The sequence below is a fragment of the Triticum dicoccoides genome, chromosome 1A (assembly GCF_002162155.2).
Source record: "Triticum dicoccoides isolate Atlit2015 ecotype Zavitan chromosome 1A, WEW_v2.0, whole genome shotgun sequence".
Lineage (NCBI taxonomy): Eukaryota > Viridiplantae > Streptophyta > Magnoliopsida > Poales > Poaceae > Triticum > Triticum dicoccoides.
The window spans coordinates 595,463,569-595,485,921 of NC_041380.1; the positions used below are offsets into that span (position 1 = coordinate 595,463,569).

Sequence of the window (22,353 nt, forward strand, 5' to 3'; positions counted from 1 at the left end):
CGCGGGGCGGACTGGCGCGGGGCAGTCTCCTCGCGTGCTTGCGCGGCGCTGGGCAGGGCGCGGCGGCGCGGCGTTGACGACCGTCCCGACGACGGCCGGGGCTGTTGGCGTCGCTTGGTGGGCTGCTGGGCGGTGGTATGCCCCGTCGCGGCCGCGGCGGCGTGATCCGGCTGGCCCCGGGCGGATCCTGCTCATGGCGGGCGGTGGCGCGGTGGATGTGCCTGCTGGAGTCGGGGACGGCGGCTGGCTAGGCGTAGCTCGGCCAGATCTGACCTCCTGCGGGGCGGGCCGTGGTCGACGCGGGTCAAGGAGGGCGGTAGTGGCGCGAGCCAAGGGTCGGGGACGGCGGCAAGTGGCCCGGCCAGATCTGACCTCTCGGCGGCGCGGGCCGCGTTCGGCTAGGGCTGCGGGCGGCTGTCCCGACCGGGGCCATCTCGAGTGGTCGGGGTGGCGGCGCAGTGGCGGTGGTTGCGGATCTGCCCGCGGCTGCGGCCGGCTTCTCCGGTGTCGGCTCGTCTGCGGTCGGACCGTCTCGACCTTTGCCCCATCTCCTCGTCATCTGGGCGCTACTCCCATCAAAGGGCTGGTCCTCACCCAGCTGCGGTCCACCGCTCGTCTCGCGCCCGGTGCTGCAGGACCGAGCTCGTCTCGCGCACGGTGTAGCGGGATCGAGCTCGTCTCGCGCACGATGCAGCAGGACTGACCTCGTCCCCCTCTCGGTGCTGCAGGACCACGCTCGTCTCGCGCTCGGGGCAGCAGGACGGGTCAGTGAATGCCAGTTCTGGCCGGCCTATCGGGTCTCGACGCTGGTGGTCGCCCAGGGGTGCGAAAGGGGGGACCTTTCCGCTCGTCTCTTTCGTTGGGGTGCAGGCGGGTCTCGTGTGAGGTGGTGTCAAGGTCTTGGATGCCGGGGCGGCGGCCCTGGTGGTGGTAGCACGGTGCTTTTGGACAGAGCCCGTGCTATGGCGCTGCCTGGTCACCATGGTCGTGTGGACGGCGTGGTTGTCGGGATGTGGCGTTCGGTGGTAGTGAGTGGTGGCCGAGGTGAAAACCTGTTCTATCTTCGGACGGACCGGCGGCGGCGAAGATCGTTCCCTTCTTGAAGGCGTCGTCGCGGCTCTCATTGCCCGTCATGCAGCTCCAGGGGAAACTCTGATCCTTGGATCGGGCGGTGGCGGCGCTCCGGTGTCGTACCCTTCCTGAAGGCGCCGCCTTGGAGTCCATGTTTCGTCATATGTAACTTCATCTCTTCGTTGCAGTATTGCTAGGAGTGGTGTTGTTGCGCTCAGCGCCTATGTATCTTGTCTTGAGTGTGTGCGTGTGTTGCGATGTCGTGTGTTTGTACTGGATGCTTGTGGGTCGGTGCTTTATTTATAAAGCGGGGCAAAAGCCTTTTTCGGTAAATTAGCAAGCTCATATAACATTTCAAGACCGAATGACACCAAAAGATTGCATGGTGTTTTAAAACTCAACAAAAAAATGCTTAGCAACCAGAAAATATATGTCATTGGATTTTATCTTCTTTACTATTGGGAGATGGGAGTATATTATTATTCTTGTGAGAGGGAGATGAGAATAACCAACTTAAAATTTCTCCCAGATGCTTAAAATTCATGTTAGAATGTACGAGCAGTCGAGCACTATATATATATGAGAGATGGATTCCATTTTATTCTTTGCTGATAGAAAGGAATTGATTTAGCCATATTTTAACACATTGGAACTGGACATGGAATTTACCATTTCAATTCTTTTGGTAGTCAAACACTACTAATGTCTAGGTTCTACTTTTTATTTTCTTGGCCTAATTCATAGCAGCTAAGCAAGATGAGTAGAATGAAATCTCTTTTTGGCAGTACCAACATTAGTACATTACATACTGATGCATTTTGAAAGATGTTTTTATAATCGAATAAACTAAAAACTAAAGTTATGCCTCTACAGTGCAGCAAAAAGCCTCCGTATGGTTAGAACCACCATGTGTGGTTCTCTCATTCTTACAGGCCATGCAAGCAGCAAACATTTAAATGAACACTAATCAAATAAAAAAATTATTCGAATTTAACATAACTTGCACATGCAAAAGCACGACTGACTATTGAAGTAAACAGTACCTCCTATGTGTGAGATGTTTTTCAAGGTCATTTATGATGTCTTGCAGCTCACATGCTGGAGAAGACCTTTCCATTTGAAGGTTTAGTTGTACACAAATACGATAGAGAAGTCCTGTCATAAATCCTGTCATATTAGGCCTTTGGGATACTGGAACAAAAACTGTGCAGTCATACTGTCCTCCGATCTCATCGTACACCTGTTTGGCAAGTGTAGTTTTACCCAGTCCTCCGAATCCCATAATGGACACCACCTTGAGCTTCTTTTCTTCGGTACTAGTCAACAAATTGATAAGCTCCTTCATTGGGCCATCAGTACCCACAAGATCAGCTGCCTCCACATATATCGTCGACATCCGAGGATCAATAGTCGCAGAGCCAAAATTACAATTACATTCATCGATCTTGTACCTAGAAGAAGATGTTCAGTGAGGGAGTCACACTTGTTTGTTTCAGAAAGGATAGATCTCAACGTTTTCTTTTGGATAATAGAAAACTAGAGATTGGTTACAACATATACCATAGATATGATGTCCTTTATACTATTATAATTTTTTGTGTGTGTACACATAACATGTAAATTGTTAACCCTTTTAATAACAAAATAACATATACAATGGGGACTTTGGAATTGCTGGTGAGAACATATTGAAACGTACCTGATGCGCCGATTATTTGCCTCTAGCGCAAGAACCTTGAGCTCCTCCATCCGGTCAGCGATCCTATGGCGTTGTCCCAACATCTTGAGACGTCGAGCAGTCTTCGTGATGAAGCCTAGCCTTGCATGACCGCCTCCGAACTGGCGAATGAAGTCATCGATGCAGTTCTCCATGTCGTAGGACATCTCCCTGACGTGGTCTCTCCAGTCCCTGGAAACCGGATCGAGCTCATCCATGAGCTCCATCTTCTCGAGGGCGGCGTTCATGGCGCTGAGCTCCTTCTCCAGGAAGGACGCTTGCTTCTTCACCCCTTTCAGCTTGCTGTACTCTTCCCCTGCCAGGGCGGCGAGCTTGCCGAGCAAGGGCCTCATCACCCCTATCGTCGCGCTCGCTCACCGGCATCTTGACCTGAGTGGTGGCAAGTCGAATGGGCTGCAAGTGATTCGGAGAGAGGTGATCGGGGCAGGGTTGGTGGCTATTCGCGGCCGAAGGTGGATGAACGTGCCGGGTCTGCGGCAAGGAGGTGGACTACGAGTGCGACGGGGGGTGGAGGAGGCGGTCCTCTCTGGCGAAGGAGGGTAGGAGTAGTGATTTGTGCGTGACAAAACCGACGACTGAGCGAGTCAAAGTCAAGCACACTGCTACTGTCTTGTTTTCTCCTCGCTCTATCGGAGTGCACTATGCATAGCTTTTCGTCGCTATATTGCATATCGGAGTGCACAATGCATGGATTTGTTCGATCTGCAGTACGGTGCCAGACTGTGTTGGACATTCTTTGTACGCGCGTGCTACATGCATAAAAAAAATACTCCGTTTAGGGGTTTATTGATGTAATCTTCAATCGATAATGTATACATCGATCGATGCCTGCATAATTAGTAGTACTCCATGTTATTGTTTCTGCAGTGTGCTATATGCAGGTGCGTCCGTGCTGGTTCTGCTCATATATACTCACTACAATTTTATTTACTCTGCATGTTATCTTTGACCTAAGCCAAATTGGTATGAAACAATCTGAACTTTTACAATAAAAAATATATTGGTATGAAATATTTGATTTGATGACTATAATGATATTGACTTGGTATTGCGGATGCTACTTTTTTAATAAACTTGTTTAAAGTTTAAAATGCTTGATGCGAGACAAAGCTATGTGCCAAGTAGTAAATAACAACACATGGAGTACGTGCAAGTCTCGGATCGTTCTACGAATCGAACGACTCGATTTACCAAGAGCAAAAGCGTATGTCAGGATGTCCCTCCTCGGTTAATTAGCCGATCGGCCGAAACGAACTGCATGCTTCCCGTCTGGTGGCTTGAAAATTGTGGGCGCCAGTGACATGAGATGAACTTGGAACCATCGTCAGCACTCAGCAGTGCCTAGTTGATTGTCCTGTGAGGGAGAGGTCGATGGATTGCACCTGAACCACGGCGCCCTGGCATGCACAACAGCAGCGCTAGCTCCGTCGGAACAGAGTGGCCAACGGCGCGTGCGGTTTGTGTACGGTGGAATTTGTAACACAACGCGCCCTGAAGAATTGGCAGCGGCGCAAAGACCATGCCACGGCGAAGCAGGCAGTAGCAGAGCAACGTCGAAAAGAACAAAGCAAAGGAAAGCAAAGGAGGGAGGAACTACAGAGCAAAGTGTTGAAGTATAATGTGCTGCCTAGTCTCTTCTATCAGATCGGTCTTTTGGTTGCATTGGCTAGAGCATGCACTTCTACATGGTATCGGAGCCAAGAGGTCTTGAGTTCAAGACCCGGGCTGGCGCAATTATATTGCAGCCCATTTTCGATCCACGTTTAGGCCTGAGGGAGCCACACGTGAGTGGGAGTGTTGACGTATAATGTGCTGCCTAGTCTCTTCCATCAGATCGGTCTTTTGGTTGCATTGGTTAGAGCATGCACTTCTACATGGTATCGGAGCCAAAAGGTCTTGAGTTCAAGACCCGGGCTGGCGCAATTATATTGCAGCCCACTTTCGATCCACGTTTAGGTCAACCTGCACCCTGTAAGGGTGTGTGGTACGAATAGATTGCATGAAATAAGCGGTAGATTGCATTAGGGGTTCAGGCGACCGAAGCTTTTTTCCATTGCCTACCACAGCCAACAGTTGGCGTACGGTCAGATACAAAAACTGTCAACGTATATGGCTTTCCCGACGTTGGCCACAACAAGATATTGGGAGATGCATTCATAATCTGGCACTCTTCTGTGTTGGAGCAAAGCCCTGGATCAACACACGTATGCGAGGTGGACACACACACACACACGAGACGAACTGAAGGCGAAAGAAGAACTGCACGAACGCAGTGCAGGGAGAGATTTTTGCAACGCGCTTAACCTGCGTCTTTTCTGTTTCCTTCCTTTTATTCTCAAGCGTAACAAATTTGCAGCATGCACTGCCCACGATCCGTTTTACCCGCGCCATCCCATGGACAGAGTCATGGCCAGTACACCCACGATTACAACAACAAAAAAAACAACGACAAGTCTGAAGAAAAGGACTAACCTGTCTAAACTGAACCTGACCGTGTACACTGCACGTTTCAGGATTATTCAGAAAACTAACTTACTGAAAATAGAACAGGTGCAACTAGATTACCATAACATTCTGCATGCAGCACAATGGTACATGCTTATTATTACACAAGTCCAGTAAACTGAAGATGCTGTCAAAAGTATTATGCAGAACACCGTGCTAGTTGGAGGATGATGCCCATGGCGTGACTGTAAAGGGCTAGTGCTTATGTCAAAATGAAGATGAGGATCACGCCGACCAACAAATTTGGTTGTTTCACACTCATTCACTTTGCAACCAAAATACACAAAAGACCAACATTAGATTCAACTGTGTGACTATAAACTAACTCCTAGGTTAATTAAACTAAAAAGGTGTAAAGCTAAGACATGCGGGTTAGTTTTCTCATAATAATCTGAGCGACTGTATAAAAGAAGACATAGTAATGTACTCTACAATGTTGTCTGAAGACGTCACGTGCATCTGGAGTTCTGGACGAGCAGCTCCGTCTTGAGTCTTGAGTCTTGACCTACTCACTTTCATTGCCTTCTCCATGTTGGCCACAGAAAGAATCAATTTCATCGATGGAGATGCCCAAGGGTGCATTTTCACAAGCCATTTCAAACATATTTGCAGCTAGCTTTTCACTTTCTCCCATCCGCTTAGAAAGAAGATCTGATGAAGATAATAGTACTAAAGTTAGTTCATCATTGGACAATAGTCTAACTAGCAGAATGATGATGAAATACAACAGCCCAAAGGAAAACCAAAGCTTAATTTGGCTTCAAAAATCTGCATTGCCTAATGCAAGAAACACCACAAGATTACAGCAAGTCCTAAGTCTTTACGAACCACATCATTCTAGAAAGATATGAACACGCAATTAGGTTATGTAGACAGACATTGCCAATTTAATTTGTTAGTTCTCGATGGTCGAACAGAATTCACAGCCAATGTGCCTCTATTGCTGAACTTAAACACAAGACTGAAACTGCAAAAATAAATTAAAAAGGTGAGCAGCTAGCAATTACCTGACGAACTGTCGCGACGACTTCCGCTGAATAAAACTTCCCTCCACCGCCTCGGCTTGCCTGCAACATTCGGCCACATTTTGGTTGATCTTTTTTTTTTGATGAAAAGACTGCATGATGCAGCATTTCACTGAAATTAGGATAGAGTTATTACAGGGGCATTTGGATATGCCCAGTATACAAAGCTAGTATCCAGCGACCGACAGATGAAAGCACCCAGACTAGCCTACCAACGATGAAGTGTATTAATCTGGTTCCTGTGGCCTGTGAATCATCCGTGCTACCTTGTGCTTGCCTGCCAAAGTCCAATCGATGAGATCATTCTTGATCCGATCAAGCACTTGCTCCTTTGTGGAGTTCTTTTGCTCAAATATGCGTGCGTTCCTCTCCTTCCACACAGTCCACCAGGTGAGCTGCACAAGTGAGCTCCAAGCTGCCTTGTGGATCATCGGCACCTGCTGTCTTGATTGGTACCACCAGTCCCAAATGTTCTCAGAGCCTGACGATGGCACGAGGGCCAAAGGCAGATTGCACCTTTGCATAATCTTTTCCCACAAGCTAATCGTGAATGGGCAGCTAGCAAGGAGATGAGCGGGCATCTCTCGCTGGGCATTACAGAGGCAACACCTCGAGTTGTGAGGCCAGTTTCGCTTCTCCAGATTGTCCCCGGTCAGGATTTTGCCAAGCACGGCCATCCATGAGAACACCTTGCATTTCAGTGGTGCCTCTGACTTCCAGATCAACTGTTTGTAACTCATCCGCATCGATCCTTCAAACTGAATAGCATAGGCCGACTGAGTGGAGAACTCGCTGTTTGCCGTCCACCACCAGGAAACTGCATCCGGATGCTGGCCTAGTGCCACACCTTGTAGCTGAACCCACAAGGCGGTGAACTCACGGACAGCCTGCGGCGTCAGATTCTCCCTTAGGTGACGCGTCCAACGATCGCCGGTAAGCGCTTGAGCCACCGTGAGCCGTTTCCGGGTGCAGACACTGAACAACGCTGGGTAGCTGTGACAGAAACTTATTCCATGCATCCAGGGCTCCGTCCAGAAGCAAATCCGTTGTCCATCCCCAAGATGAAACTGAACTGAAGCCATGAACAGCTCTTGATCTCTAGCATCGGTGGGCAGAGGCAGCCCCAACCAGGCCTTGCTTGGGTCCGTCCAGGACATCCACAACCATCTCAGTCGCAGCGCTGTGCTCTGCGCAGTCAAGTCCGTCATCCCCAGCCCTCCGAAGATCATTGGCCTGCAAATTATGCGCCAGCTCACCAGACATTTGCCGCCCACTGCAAATTCTTTTCCTTCCCAGAGAAAGCCTCTCCTGAGCTTATCAATCTTCTTCCGCAACCACACCGGTATTTGAACTACCATCATATGAAAAACCACCATCGCAGAGAGCACATGCTTCACCAGCAGAATTCGACCATCCATGGAGAAGTGTATCCGGATCCAACCCTTCATCTTGTTGCAAAGTTTGTCGAGCGCTGGTTGGTAGTCCACCTTGCGAAGCTTTGAGTCGGACAGTGGCATACCGAGGTAGGTGCAGGGGAAAGCCTTGATCTCGCATCCGAGCGAGTGGATGACTGCTGGCAGTGTGACCCCACTACAAAAAATGGGAGTGATAGAGCTCTTTGTAAAATTTGTCATCACACCTGTAGCGCCCCCAAAGGCCTTGAGCAGATCGGCCACTGCCATTATCTCTTGAGCACAAGGATTTATGAACAACACTGCATCATCCGCATATAAAGACGTCCTGAATGGCATCCTCTGAGCGCCAATCTCCTGAAGAACTCCAGCCTTCGCTGCCGAATTGAATAGGGCTGCCAAGCAGTCCATGGTGATCACGAATAACATCGGCGAGAGGGGGTCCCCTTGCCGCAGCCCTCTTTGGTGCAAAATTTCCTCCGATAGCTCTCCATTCACCATGACCCTTGACGAAGAGGAAGACAGTAGGCTGGCAATCCAATCTTTGAACCTACCCCCGAAACCCTTTGCTTCCAGAACATGCAAAAGGAATTCCCACGAGATTGTGTCGAAAGCTTTCTCAATGTCAAGCTTTACCATAAGCGCTGGGGTCTTCGCCTGTCTGAACGCCTTTGCCAACCCACTAACATATGTGTAGTTGTCGTGGATAGTTCGCCCACGGATGAATGCATTTTGGCACGGCTGTACGATCTCTTTCATTCGATCCCTCATCCGCATAGCCAGTATTTTGGTGAAGAGCTTCGCAAAACTGGAAATCAGGCTGATGGGGCGGAAGTCTCTCGGTGTCGCGGCGTCTTCTCTCTTGGGCAGCAGGATTAGATTGGCATCGTTGAGCAGGTGAAATTTGGAGAAATTCATTCTATATAATGCTTGCAGCGCCTTCATGATGTCTTCACTGATGATCCCCCAACAGTGCTTGTAAAACAGTCCGGTGAACCCGTCCGGCCCTGGCGCCTTCTCCCCATTCATCTCATTTACTGCAGCTGTAGTTTCCTCCATCGTGAACGGCATTTCCAACTCCGTAAGATCCACCTGCTGGATCTCCAGCTCCTCGAAATTGAGTCAGGTCGTTCTCTCTCCTTTTGCACCGATCAAGGATTCAAAAAAATTGTGCATAGCTTCCAGTTTGTCCGGCTGCTCAGTGCAAACTTTGCTATCGAACAGAATCCTGTGGATATACTTCCGCCGTCTTCTCGCCGATGCCTTGGAGTGAAAGAAGCGGGTGCTAGCATCTCCCTCCTTGATCCATTAAATGCGCGCCCTTTGCCTCCAGATCGTCCGCTCCAGTGCGGCAAGGCCAAGTCGCTGCACCTTCAGAGCCGCCCTGAACTGTCTTTCTTCAACTGTAAGATCCCTCCTTTCCATCGCCTTATCCAGCTTGGCCACAATTTCACTCACTATCGCCGATCTTAGCGCAATGTTGTTCACCATCTTGGCCCCCCAGCTCTTCAACTCTCTGGCAGTACGCTTCAGCTTCTCCACAAGGCAGGCAATAGGTTCTTCATTAGTCGTTGGAAGCCGCCACACCCTGTTTACCAATTCATCAAACCCTTCCATCTTGACCCAAAAATTCTCGAAACGAAACTGCCTCGCCGGCCGGAAGGAAGTGTCACATGTGAGAAGCAACGGGCAATGATCTGACATGTCGCTCGAGAGGGCTTGCAGCAGGCATCCAGGGAATCTAGCATCCCATGCATCATTAAACAGAACACGATCCAACTTCACCAAAGTGACCCTCTCTTGCTCGTTACTCCAAGTGTACCGACGGCCGTGCATGTATAATTCCTTTAGCTGTAGCTCGTTGATGAAGCCCCTGAAGGCCGACAAACATCTGCGGTTGATGTTATTGTTGTTTTTGTCCGTCGCCTGTGCTATCAGATTGAAATCTCCTCCGAGGAACATTGGCGTGCCCACTGGAAAGGCTTGCACCGTTGCCTTCAGATCAGCCAGGAAAACCATCTTCTCTGCTTCTTGTTGTGGTCCGTACACCGTCACCAAACCAAAAGGGGCTCCATCCCTTGTGTTCCCATGCGCCGCAATAAAGGAATTACGAGCATCTACATTAGGGAGATTGAACTTCGCCCCAACCCATGCGAGTAAAATTCCACCGCGCGTCCCGTCCGCGGAAGAGAAGGCAAACTTGTCAAACTCAGCCCCACAACACTCTTGCACCATCCTACTGTCCACCATAGATAATTTGGTTTCTTCGATACATGCCATGGCCACATTGTGCGCCTTCACCACAGCCCTAACCACACCTCTCCGTGCGGGGTTATTGAGCCCACCCACGTTCCAAACTAGGATGTTGTGATCCATTAAACACTCGATCTACCGGGGTAACAGCTAGCCCACCTAAGCCGTGGCCGGCGGCACTAAGATATGCTCCTTTCCTGTCCGAGCTAGAGTCATCAAAGCCTTGATCTGCGGTGGGGAGAGAGGTTCATCAAAGGCTCGAGCATATCTCTCGAGACGGTCGTCTTCCACCTCTCCTTGCTCCGGAATTGCCAGCCCCCTTTTGGACATGACTAACATCCTTGCTTGTTTCATGACAGAGCCGCCGTCGCCGAACAGGAGCTTCTTCCCCTGCAGTCTATTACTGCGTCTTGTCGCCGTCGCTGGAGCGCGCGCTGCCTTCCTAGGGCGGCAAGCAGGGGGCCTGGGGTTAGGCAGCAGCGGTCTTGGCACATCCTTTGTCGCCCTCGCCAGGAAGGCTTGAACGCAGTCATCCGATAGGCCGACGCCTACCTGCGGCCCAGCCGGCGTGCTCTCCATGGCGTCCTGGCCCAGAAGCTGCCCACCGCGCTCTCCGACCTGGCCATATGCAACTGCACCAAACACCGCTGGCTGCCCGTTGCATGGGCCATGAACGTGGCCGTTCCTGCCTTGGCCCATGGTCATAGAATGGCCCACAGCATGTGTCTCTGAGCTACCAGACCAGACGATTGGCTGGTGCAGCTCATCGGCAGCAAAGCCGGCGGGCCCCGACGTTGCCTCATGCTCGCCCATCTCCACAGACGCGTGCACCTGGCCACCAGCGGGCATGCATGGCCCCGGGCCCCCCTGCAAGGCTGCAGCGAGGCTTTCCACCACTGCCTCCCCATTGACCCAGTCCGTCGATAGAGAGGGACACAAAAGAGCATCTGACGCTCCCTGATCCGAGGCGACCAGGCAGCTGCACTCCGCAGTAATCATGGGAGGGGAAGTGGTGGCCCGCTGGATCTGATCGGGTGCAGCGCCATCTACCGTACTGGTCGGCTGCGGGGCAAGGGCGTTCAGCGGCGCCGCGTCCGAGGTCTTGTCGCCTAGCATTTGTTGTCTCGTCGCACCCAATCCCAGCGCGGGAGGCTCTGCTGTCGCAATAGAGGGCGTCGACACCCGCCCGTTGACCCCCTCTTGCCGCTGGTCCACCGTAGCATGCACGCTGGTCTCCGTGTCGCCGCCGGCGATCTCGCCGCCGTCGAAGTCGGCTCCATCCAGCTGACTCTCGTCGCCCGTTGCAGTTTTCGCGTAGAACTCCTCGGGTTGCAGCGTGCCGGGGACGCGATGGTACCGTCCCGAGTAGCTGCGGCCATCATCTCTCCTCCTCTGCCGTTCGGCCAGCGAGAGGCCGAATCCCGCCCTGGCCCTCGTGACGTCGTCGGGAACCCAATCGGCCCAGGGAAGCGGCATCTCCTCTGGCGCACCATCTTCCTCGTCGCCGCCAGCACCACCACACCGCAGCGGCCCCTGCGGCGGGTAGAACATAACCGAGTCCACGTGCACCAGCATGCGCGGGTATCTCAGCCTGCGCGGCAGGTGCTCTGTGCAGTCGCACGTCTCATCCTCTCGAGGCCGAAGCCTGGCGGGAGGGAGACATGCATCACCGGGTCGGGGCAGACGGCTCGCGGCCGCACGGTGAGCAGCGTCTCCGTCGGGATCTCGTCGGGGTCGTCGACCCAAGCCCTCGCGACGAAGTACGAGAGATCCAGTTTGTCGAAGGATTCAATCACCACCTGGTAGATGAGGCACTCCGGGAGAAGATCTTGCACGGTCCGCAGCGAGAACTCTTGCGGTGGGATACCTTGGATGAACAGCCTGACGCTGTAACGGCATTGGATCGAGGTGGCGAAGGTGGGCTTGTTCCAACGCCTCACCAGCAACGGCGTGCCACGGTAGTGAACCGCGTCGGCCTGACGCACCATGTCGAACCAACGGCGATGCGCGAAGCGGACGAAGAAAGATCCCGGCTGCATGAGCGATACCTGAAAGGCATTGCCTGCAGCTCCGGGAAATCCTTCTTTATGCCCTCCGCGATGTTGGCTGCAACCAGCGACGGCCTAGTGCCCGCCACCGTGAGCACTAGCGCCGATTCCCTCAGCCTCGCCTCTTCGGAGATCGCCTCCTGCGACTCCTCGATGAGGCATCTTGTCTTCCGCGCTCGGGTGTTGCCTCTCGCTGGGCCATCCGCAAGCCGAGCCGCCATCGAAGACGTCGGTGGCTTCGGTGACGCGATGGCGGCGAGCTCCTTGTCGGGGAAGGTGAGCCTTGAGTGCGCTGGCGCGCGGTTGCTCATCGGATGGCCTGGGGGAAACACCAGTCTTGACTGGACAGCCAGGGGCAGTGGCGGCGGAAGCTGCCGGCGCGGCCTGCCTCCGCGGCGGCGAGGCTCCTCTAGGCTGGAGAGGGGAACCCTAGGAAGGTGGCGAGATGTGCAAGAGTGGGTGGTGTGCCCCAGAACAAGGCAGTGGAGGCACCTAACCTTGTTGCGGCAGCTTGCAATCCTATGCTCGGAGCTTAGGCACCGAAAACACCGTCCAAGATGTCTTCCTTATAGCCGGCCGCCCCAATAATGGGTGAGACGGCGGTGGTTGAGCCGTGCGCACTGAAGGCGCCTCGTCCCCCATGCTGCTTGCCCTGCGGCTCCTTTCTGCCCTTGCGTCTGACCTCTTGCCACTCCCGTGAAACGGGCGGAGCAGCCGGAGGCACGCGCGCGGCCGCGCCAGAGCGCCCAGCAGCTCCCGCCACGATGATGGATTGTAGGCGTGGTCTTGAAGCCGCCGCAGTCTCCATCAGGCGCGCAGCGCTAGACGAGACCACCTCCGCGTAGGAAGGCGATTTCTCGACGAGCGGGGACCCCACGTCGGACAGGTCTAGCCTGCCGGCGGACTCCCGGTCCAGGGGCGACTCCATGCGGTGGCGGGCTAATGGTTCTGGCCGGTGGAGACCACTGCCGAGCGGCAGGGGCACGGCCTCGCCGTCGGCGACAGGGGCGACAGGGGAGGTGGGAGAGGGGTGTGTACTGTTGGCACATTTTGGTTGATCACTTCCGAATTGAGGCCAAATTGAAGAAGATTCTAGTGCCACCTCACGTACCAGTGATGAACTTGAGGAAACGGCCTGCTGCAGCTCCTGCTTTTGGAGCCATCGACCGCCGAGCGGAGCTTGGCCCGTTCCAAACCGCTCTCGTCGTCCTCGTCGGCACCGCCGCTGCTGCCGCCATCCTATTTCCTGGTCTCCACCGCCATGCCCTCGCCGTCCACCAGCAGCGCCCGCCGCAACAGGACCGCTATTCTGTTAGCCATAAGCCATGTGTGCGTGCCCGAGCGTGCGTGAGTGTGTGTGTGCGCGCGTCCGGGCGCGTAGGCATGCTCATGTGCGTGCGTGTAGTTGGCTGGGTCATAGTCAGGCGTGCATGCTAGCCGAGTTAGTTAGTGCATGGAGCTACATGCTGGTGTGGCGTCGTAGTAGTTAGGCTGTTGGTACCGATCTGTGGAGCTGGCCGCGTTCTGGGCGCGTGGTGCGCGTCGTGCGCTAGCCGGGCGGATCGTGCGGAGGTAGCTGCTGTACGTGGGGAGGTGGGATGCGGTGTGTACGTGCACACGCGCAGGTATAAAACCCCTCAGACCGAGTTGAGCACCCAGTGTAAGCCGTGATGTAGCCATTGAAAGAGAAAAAAGATTAGGGCGTTCGAGCGCCCACGGCGGCGTTCGTGCGCCGGCCCGGAATTTCTTATGCCTTGTGTCTTCTTCTACCTCTAGCTGAGAGTGAGAGAGGGCTGCGGTTCCAACATATTCCGGCAGCGATGTCGGGCGCCTCCTCTGATCCGGTCTGCCAAGGAAGCAGAAGAATGGCCACACCCTCCGCGTCCAGAAGGTGCAGGAGGAGCCCAGCAGCAGCACCACAACCACCCCGCCACACGCCGGAACCTGCTCCGGACTACTCCGGCCTCCACGAGGGATTACCCGAGGAGGGCATGGACTCTCTTCCGCCCTCTCCAGAGTCCAGACCCACGAAGATTTGCGCCCTTCGGGCTCGAATCTGGCCGGTCTTGCGCGGAATTTGGGTATAAGATCGCACGAGTGGCCACAAAAAGGAAGTGATGTATTTATATGATGCGAAGCCGAGGACGGTTTGGATGCAGCTGCATACAGTTACTGAAAGCAGACTCTGCTTCATCCTTCCCTTCTTCGGCGCCGCACATGACATGTACAGAGATCCACTTGAGGCTCAACAGGTGCTCCAAGCCAACTGGTGTAGCGCCGCCCCAGTTACTCTTGTCGAACTTTAGATTGAGCGAATTTAGTTTGGGCATAGCCCCTGCCCCAAAGGCCAGGTACGCGGTAACATCATACTCTGATTGAAAATAACAGTACTCCAGAACCGGAAATGATCCGGCGGAGAAAGTGGCACATCTGTCTTCAGGGATACTACACATCTGTAAACTGAGGTCGACGAGAGAGGGCAGCTCTCCAAGAGCGTGCAACTCGTCAGTGCACGTGTCAACATTCAGCTCTAGCCGGTAGAGGCATTGGAGACCACAAATCCATTTGGGAACTCTAGGCATCTTAAAATCACTCAGGTCAACGACCTTGATATGACGAAAAGGATTTGACAATGAGCCTAGCATGTCACTCGCAGAAGTGCGACATCCTTGGATCTGGAGATATCTGAGGTCACGCAACAGCGCAATAGAACATCCAACAGCTTGTGCTTGCCTAGAAGGGATTTGCTCACACAAAATGAGAACCAGGCTCCTTAGATTGGTCAACTCACCGAGTCCCTCGATATCCTCCAACGAGCTCAACATCAGGTCAAAACCATGTAAGGTGTGCAATGATTTCATGTTCCCGATCCCTTTAGGCAGGTATGCGAGATATGTAACGATCAATTGGGATAAGTGGGGTAGGTGAACTATATCTGATGGGATTTCTATCGTTCCATGGCAACATAAATCTAGTGTCTCCAAATGCACAAGCCCTTGCATTTCAGCAGGGAGTTTGAATTCTTTTTTAGATGAAACTTTTAAATACCTCAGTTGGAACAATTGGCTGATAGTAGTGAGTTCAATTGCTTTGTCGCCCCAATTTTCAATGAAAAACACCCTGAGATGCTTAAAATGCAAAAGAGGGAGCATGTACTTGGGTTCCCCAAAAAGTGTAAGTGATCGAACTTGCGACAGGCTAGAAGGAATGCTCCCTGATGCTGTCTCATCTCCTGCACCACCATTACTGATGTTAATGGACATACGACGGACCTTATATTTTTGCCCGTGGTCTCTTGCCAGGTCTGCATAATTGCATTCAACTGTCAGAAAATTATGGTCTTTACACTTGCTTAGGATCAAATCGAGCATCATATCATGTACTCTGCACGATAAATACTCGCCATCCCTCCAACTTAAAGGCTGAATTAAGCTTCTGTTGATAAGGTCATTAAAATAGCTCTTGGCGACAACCTCCACATCTTGCCCATGCAAATTACTGATAAACCCTTCAGCTAGCCATTGTCGAACCAAATCATCCCTCTCGATCTCGTGGTCTTCAGGATATGTACCAAGGTGCAGAAAACATGCCCGGAGATGAAGAGGAAGGTGGATGTAGCTAAGGTTTAATATGCTCTTAACTCCTTCCAGTGTGGGATTTGCCGCAAACTGTGCTCTAAGAGAATTCCTAGTGCTCTCCCACTCATCCCTTAACCTCTCATGACGACTAGCTAATAGGCTAGCTATAGTAATGATTGCAAGTGGGAGTCTCCCACACTTCTTCAGAATTTCAACTGAGATTTCTTCAAATAGGGATGGATGACCATCTTCAGATCCATATACTCTATGAGAAAATAACTTTTTTGACTCTTGCTCGTTGAGGGGCTCCATTCTATAAATGCATTCAGGGCGACTACGACATGCTCCAAAAGCTACATCTTCCACTCGTGTGGTCACTATTACTCCACTCCCATTACCATTTTCTGGAAAGGCGCGGCTGATAGTATTCCATGCTGATTGGTCCCACAAGTCATCAAGTACAATAAGGTACCTATAAATAGCTCCATATGTTATTATATACATATAACTGGATATGATTATGAGTTACAGACGAAAGCTTCAAAATATTCTATCTAACATGAACAACAAAAACAAAGCAAATTGAATTCAAGCAAATCCACTATTTGTTGGCTAAATTAGCAAGCTCATATAACATTTAAACACCGAATGACACCAAAAGATTGCATGATGTGTTAAAACTCAACAAAATAAATTCTTAGAAACCAGAAAAATATATGCTATTGCATTTTTATCTTCTTTACTCTTGGGAGATGGGAGTATATTATTATTCTTGTGGGAGTGAGATGGGAATAAGCAACTTGAAATTTCTCCCAGATGCTTAAAATTCACTTTACCATGTACATCATTCGAGCACTATAATTGATTTAGCCATATTTTAACACATTGGAACGGACATGGAATAGATCATTTCAATTCTTGTGGTAGTCAAGCCCTACTAATGTCTAGAATCTAATTTTGATTTTCTTGTCCTAATTCATAGCAGCTAAACAAAATGAGTAGGATGCAATCTTTATTTGGCAATAGCAACATTAGTACATTGCATACTGATGCATTTTGAAAGATGTCTTTATAATCGAATGAACTAAAAAGTAAACTTATGCCTTTATAGTGCAGCAAAAAGCCTCTAAATGGTTAGAACAACCATGTGTGGTTCTCTAATTCTTACAAGCCATGCAAGCAGTAAGCATTTAAATGAACACTAACCAAATAAAACAATTATTCAAATTTAACATAACTTGCACATGCAAAAGCACGGGAGACTATTGAAGTAAACAGTACCTCCTGTGTGTGAGATGTTTTCTAAGGTCATTTATGATGTCTTGCAGCTCACATGCCGGAGAAGATCTTTCCATTTCAAGTTCTAGTTGTATACAAATACGATAGAGAAGCCCTGTCATAAATCCTGTCATACTAGGCCTTTGGGATACTGGAACAAAAACTGTGCAGTCATACTGTCCTCCGATCTTATCATAGACCTGTTTGGCAAGCGTAGTTTTACCCAGTCCTCCGAATCCCATAATGGACACCACCTTGAGCTTCTTTTCTTCGGTACTAGTCAACAAATTGATAAGCTCCTTCATTGGGCCATCAGTACCCACAAGATCAGCTGCCTCCACATATATCGTCGACATCCGAGGATCAATAGTCGCAGGGCAAGAATTATGAGTGCATTCATCGATCTTGTAAATAGAAGAAGATGTCCAGTGAGTGAGTCACACTAGTTTGTATCAGAATGGGTCGATGTCACCATTTTCTTTTGGATAACATAAAACTACAGATTGGTTACAACATATACCATAATTGTGATGTCCTCTCTACTATTATAATTCTTTGTGTGGTACACATAACATGTAAATTCATAACCCCTTTATAATAACAAAATAGTAACACATACAGTGGGGAATCTGAAAAATTGTTCTAAAAATCGGATTGAAACGTACCTGATGCGATGTTCATTTGCCTCTAATGCAAGAGTCTTGAGCTCCTCCATCTGGTCAGCGATCCGGTGGCGCTGTCCCAACATCTTGAGGCTTCGAGCAGTCTTCTTGATGAATCCAAGCTTTGCATTACCACCTCCAAACTGATGCACGAAGTCATCTATGCAGTTCTCCATGTCGTACGACATTTCCCGGACGTGGTCCCTCCAGTCCATGGCCACCGGATCTAGCTCGTCCATGAGCTCCATCTTCTCAAGGGCGGAGTTCATGGCGCTGAGCTCCTTCTCGAGGAAGGACGCCTGCTTCTTCACCCCTTTGAGCTTACTGTACTAGCCGCCTGCCAGCGCGGCGAGCTTGCCAATAAGGGGCCTCATCATCCCCATCGTCACGCTCACTGCCACTCACATCTCGATCCGATCCACCTGGTGCAGTGGTGCGCCGGTGAAGTCGAATGGGTGAGGCGTAACTCAAGAAGTGGTCGGGACTGGGTGGGTTGGTGCGGCGGATCCACGGCCAGAGGTGGACGTCTACGGGTGGTGCGGTAGGAGGGGGAGGAGTAGCAGTAACTGGAGCTAGTTAACCAAGAGGCGTAACTCGAGAGATGGTCGGGACTCGGGACAGGTCACAGGGTGTGTTGCTGCGCTAGAACCGCGGCCGGAGGTGGACCGTGTACGTGGTGGTGCGGCGGAAGGTGGAGGAGGCGATCGTCACTGGCCAAGTAGGAATGTTTTAAATAGCGGGCTATGCCAAATAGCGGCGGACCTCAAAATCAGCTATAGCGGAGCTATAGCGGGCTATAGCAGGCTAAAGTGGGATGTTTGTACATGAAACCCTTTAGCGGCACCTTGCTGAAAAGGCTATAGCAAGGCTATAGCGGGATTATAGCCGGCTATTTAAAACTATGAGTAGGATTAGTGATTTGAGGGACGAACGTAACTCAAAGGTGGTCGAGACTTGGACAAGGTGGGTGCCTGCGCAGAATCCTCGGCCGGAGCTGCAGCGGAGATGGACAACGAGTACGGGGTGGTGCAGCGGGAGGTGGAAGAGGGGGTCATCGCTGGGCAAGGAAGACGGCGAGAAGTAGCAGCTAGCGTAGTGATTTGAGGGCGATGAACCGAGGACTGTAGCTAGTCAACCGAACACAGTGGTTCCTGTATTTCTCTCTTTTTTAGAAAGGAAGGATGACCCCCGGCCTCTGCATCTGGACGATGCATACGGCCACTTTATTAATTATTCTCACAAGACCTTACAAAGTCATACAACAGTAAGACTAAAGCCGCGGTCAAAACAACAAACTGTCGCTACACCTATCCAATTGATGAAAGGACGCAGATAGCCTGAGCCTAATACCAAACAGACATCGCAGCCAAGCCCAACATCTAAGACCTGAGACCCCAACCTAGCCACTTGCCAGGTCTGAGGCACACACTTGTCCGGCGTGCTCTCAGAGACCGCCGTCGCCAACTGCCACCGCTCCATCTTCAGAACTGTACGGATGCATCCACCTTGCTCGGCCCAGCTATCATCGACGCCACCACGGCGCCCAACGGCACCTTCTCCCTGCGCGCAAACAACTGAACACGTCGCGGTCGCCACTGATACACCTCAGCGCCATGCTGCCAAGTATCACCAGCCGACACAGCTTGCAGCCCTTGGAGGATCTGTCGTGCGTAGCACCTGCCGACCAGGCATGACCAAGCGTAGCACCTGTCGGTCAGGCATGACTTTGACATCTCCACCGAAGCTCCGTGCAAGACGAAGCCGCTCCACCTCCTGCCTCTGACTTCCAGCGCTGCTCCACAAAATGATGCTTCCAAGAGAGAAACGACACCGCAGTGCCGCCATCGTCCAGTCTGGAACACCAGATCCTAGGATTTCCCCCGGAGCAATACGAGTGGGTCGATGGTAGTCACATGACGATGCCTTCATCGAGGTAACGATGTGGAACACCGCCATCGCCCGCCGTCGGCTCGGTTTTCACCGGCAACTACGTCTCCCCGACTCGCAGCTGGTGCCAGATGACGGATCGTGAGATCCGAACACTCAGCCTCAGGCCGACCACCTCTGACGGAAGAGATGACCACCACTATCGGCTGCACCGGTCAGAACAAATCTGATCGGAGGTGTCGCCGACAAAACCACCAGGCCCTCCACGCCGCCGTCGCCGATCTGAAGGCAACGAGCACGCCACCGCAGCCAAGCCGGCCGCAGCCGCAGCCGCCGCCGTCGCCCGAAGGGCCATCCGCAACGCCCGCAGCCCTGGCCTCCGCCGCGCCAAGCCGTCGCCGTCCGAGGACGGGCCGGCCTCCCGCCGCCTGCAGCCATCCGCCGCGCCGCAGATTCCAGATCGATCGCGCCACCACACGCCTTGGGGTCTGCCCCACCCCGAAGACGCGCGAGAGAGGAAATCCCCCGCCACCGCCGTCGGCCCCCGGGCTTAGCCCGGCGGCGTCTTCCGGCTGCGGCGGAGGGAGAGGAGGAGGGAGTTTGCGGCGGCGGCGGCTAGGTTTCTGGCCGCCCGAGTCGCCCTAGGAGGAGGACGAGGCAGGAGGTCTCCTCTCACCATCCACCATCAACTTCTCCTCCCCCATCTTCAACAATATACTAGTAGAAGTGTAGTGGTTTGGAGCGCACTATGCATGGATTACGCGTTTGGATTTGTCCTATCTTGTGTCTAATTTGTTTGGTGCCTTGTACCTGTCTTGAACATTATTCGTTTGCTTTTTTGAAGGACATAACAGTAGGTGACTTACCTGCTACTGCAAATTTTAATGGGATAAATAATCGTTTACAGATAACTACAGAACAGATATACATATGCGAGAGACCCGGTCGCTGAAGCCAACGTAAGATGCTCTCCCGACTTGACGAAGAGTCAGTTTTAACTCATCCTTAAGGTTATAAACGCTGGAGGTTCTTTCCGTGAAGATGAAATCATTTCTGCTAATCAAGATGCTCCACGCAACCATTATTTTGCGAATACACAAAGCATGCACATCTTTAAAAATCAAGGTCTTTATATGGTTTGTGCACAAGAAAATTATTTTAACTATGGATAACTCAGCGAAATGTAGGTGAGAGGATAGTAAACGACGTTGTTTTTGTGATTAGTAGGAAATGATTCAACATCTTTTTCTCAAATGCCCACTAGCCAGGTTATTGTGATGAACAATACTGTTGGATTATGGATGGGCTTAGGCTCATATAAGACACTAATCCCTGGTTAATCTTGAGGCCCATGTATGAGATGGCAGGTGGTGGGAAGTTTAGTCCCACCTTGCTAGTTGAGGAGAGTTGAGACCCCTTTATAAGGGCTGCTCTACCACTTGCCATTAGAAACTTGGGAAGATGAGTGGTACACGCGCGCTCCTCCTCGTCATGCGCGCGCGCCGCGGGTTGCGAGAATGAGCCAGCTGACCCGCGTTGCCGGGATTCGCCGGGGGTGCGACCCTTGCCAGGATTCGTCGACTCCCTTGCCGGGAGTGCGACCCTTGCCGGGAACAACGACTCCCTTGCCGGGAGTGGGCCGACTCAGTCGTGGGCCTCGGCAAGGCCCACGACTTTCTCCCTTACGGACTATATAAGAAGGCTCTGACCAGTGAAGTAACCAAGTTCAGTTCACTCACTCCCTCTCGCGTGACCTAGCCGTCATCTACTGTTCCTCACTCCGTGCTGCCTCCGACGATCCCATCCCGACGACCACGTGCACGGCTGGTCGGGAGAGCAGGTGCCTCCGAAACCCTGTCATTCGAGATCCTGCCCGGGAGAACGGCAATAAGGTTTTTGGGGAGCGTCTCGACGCGAATGCTCCCGATCCGTCCCCAATTCCGTTCGCCTCTGCTTCCACTACTTCCTCTGCACAGACACCATGGCCGACGACGCCGCCGCTAAGAAGAAGGCCACAGACGACGCTGAGACTGCTGCTGCCTCCGCCGCGTTGGCCTGGCCAGCCGGAGGGTATGATCTATTCATCCCTCGTTTACTCTTACTTATGCTAGCCGTATATGTGCTGCTCATAGAAGGTTTGATTCTATATTCTATACGTGCTAGTATGCTTAGGTATTGCTATGAGATGCATATCTTTTATGCCATGCTTACTGTTTACTCGTGGATAAGTCTAACCGGAAAAGTGCTAATATTTCCAACAATCAAAAAAACCTTATTTTAGGCACTTTTCGATTCAAGGCTTTGCTGCTACTCTGAAACGGGAAAATTTTACCGGGACGCATTTTAAGCGTTGGCAGACTAGGACCACCTTGTGGCTCACAACGATGAACGTGTTCTGGGTTGGTCGTGTATTCCTCACAGAAACGATTGCTCCTGAACAGGAGAAGGCGTTTAGGGAGGCAACCACAATCTTTCTGGGAGCAGTTCTGAGTGTGATCGGAGACAAGTTGGTTGACGCCTATATTCATATGGGGGTTGCCAAAAACTTGTGGGATGGGCTCGAAGTCAAATTTGGCGCAATTGATGCTGGCAGTGGGTTGTATGCCATGGAGCAGTTCCATGATTACAGGATGGTTGATAACCGTTCTGTATTGGACCAGGCTCATGAGATACAGTGCATTGCTAAGGAGCTGGAGCTCTTGAAGTGTGAGTTACCAGACAAGTTTGTCGCGGGTTGCATTATTGCAAAACTCCCTCCTAGTTGGAGGAACTTTGCTACTTCTCTCAAGCACTTGAGACGTGAATTCTCTATTGAGGATGTCATTGGTCATCTCAGTGTTGAGCAGAACTCGATAGCAAAGGACTGACACGTGAAAGGGGTAGAGGTTTCTTCTAG

General features: G+C 51.6%; 1 pseudogene; it reads right to left on the reverse strand.

Annotated features, from left to right (window-relative positions):
• Nucleotides 1-17,965, reverse strand: part of LOC119356706 — a 20,500-nt pseudogene extending 2,535 nt beyond the window's left edge.
• Nucleotides 17,966-22,353: the final 4,388 nt, after the last annotated feature.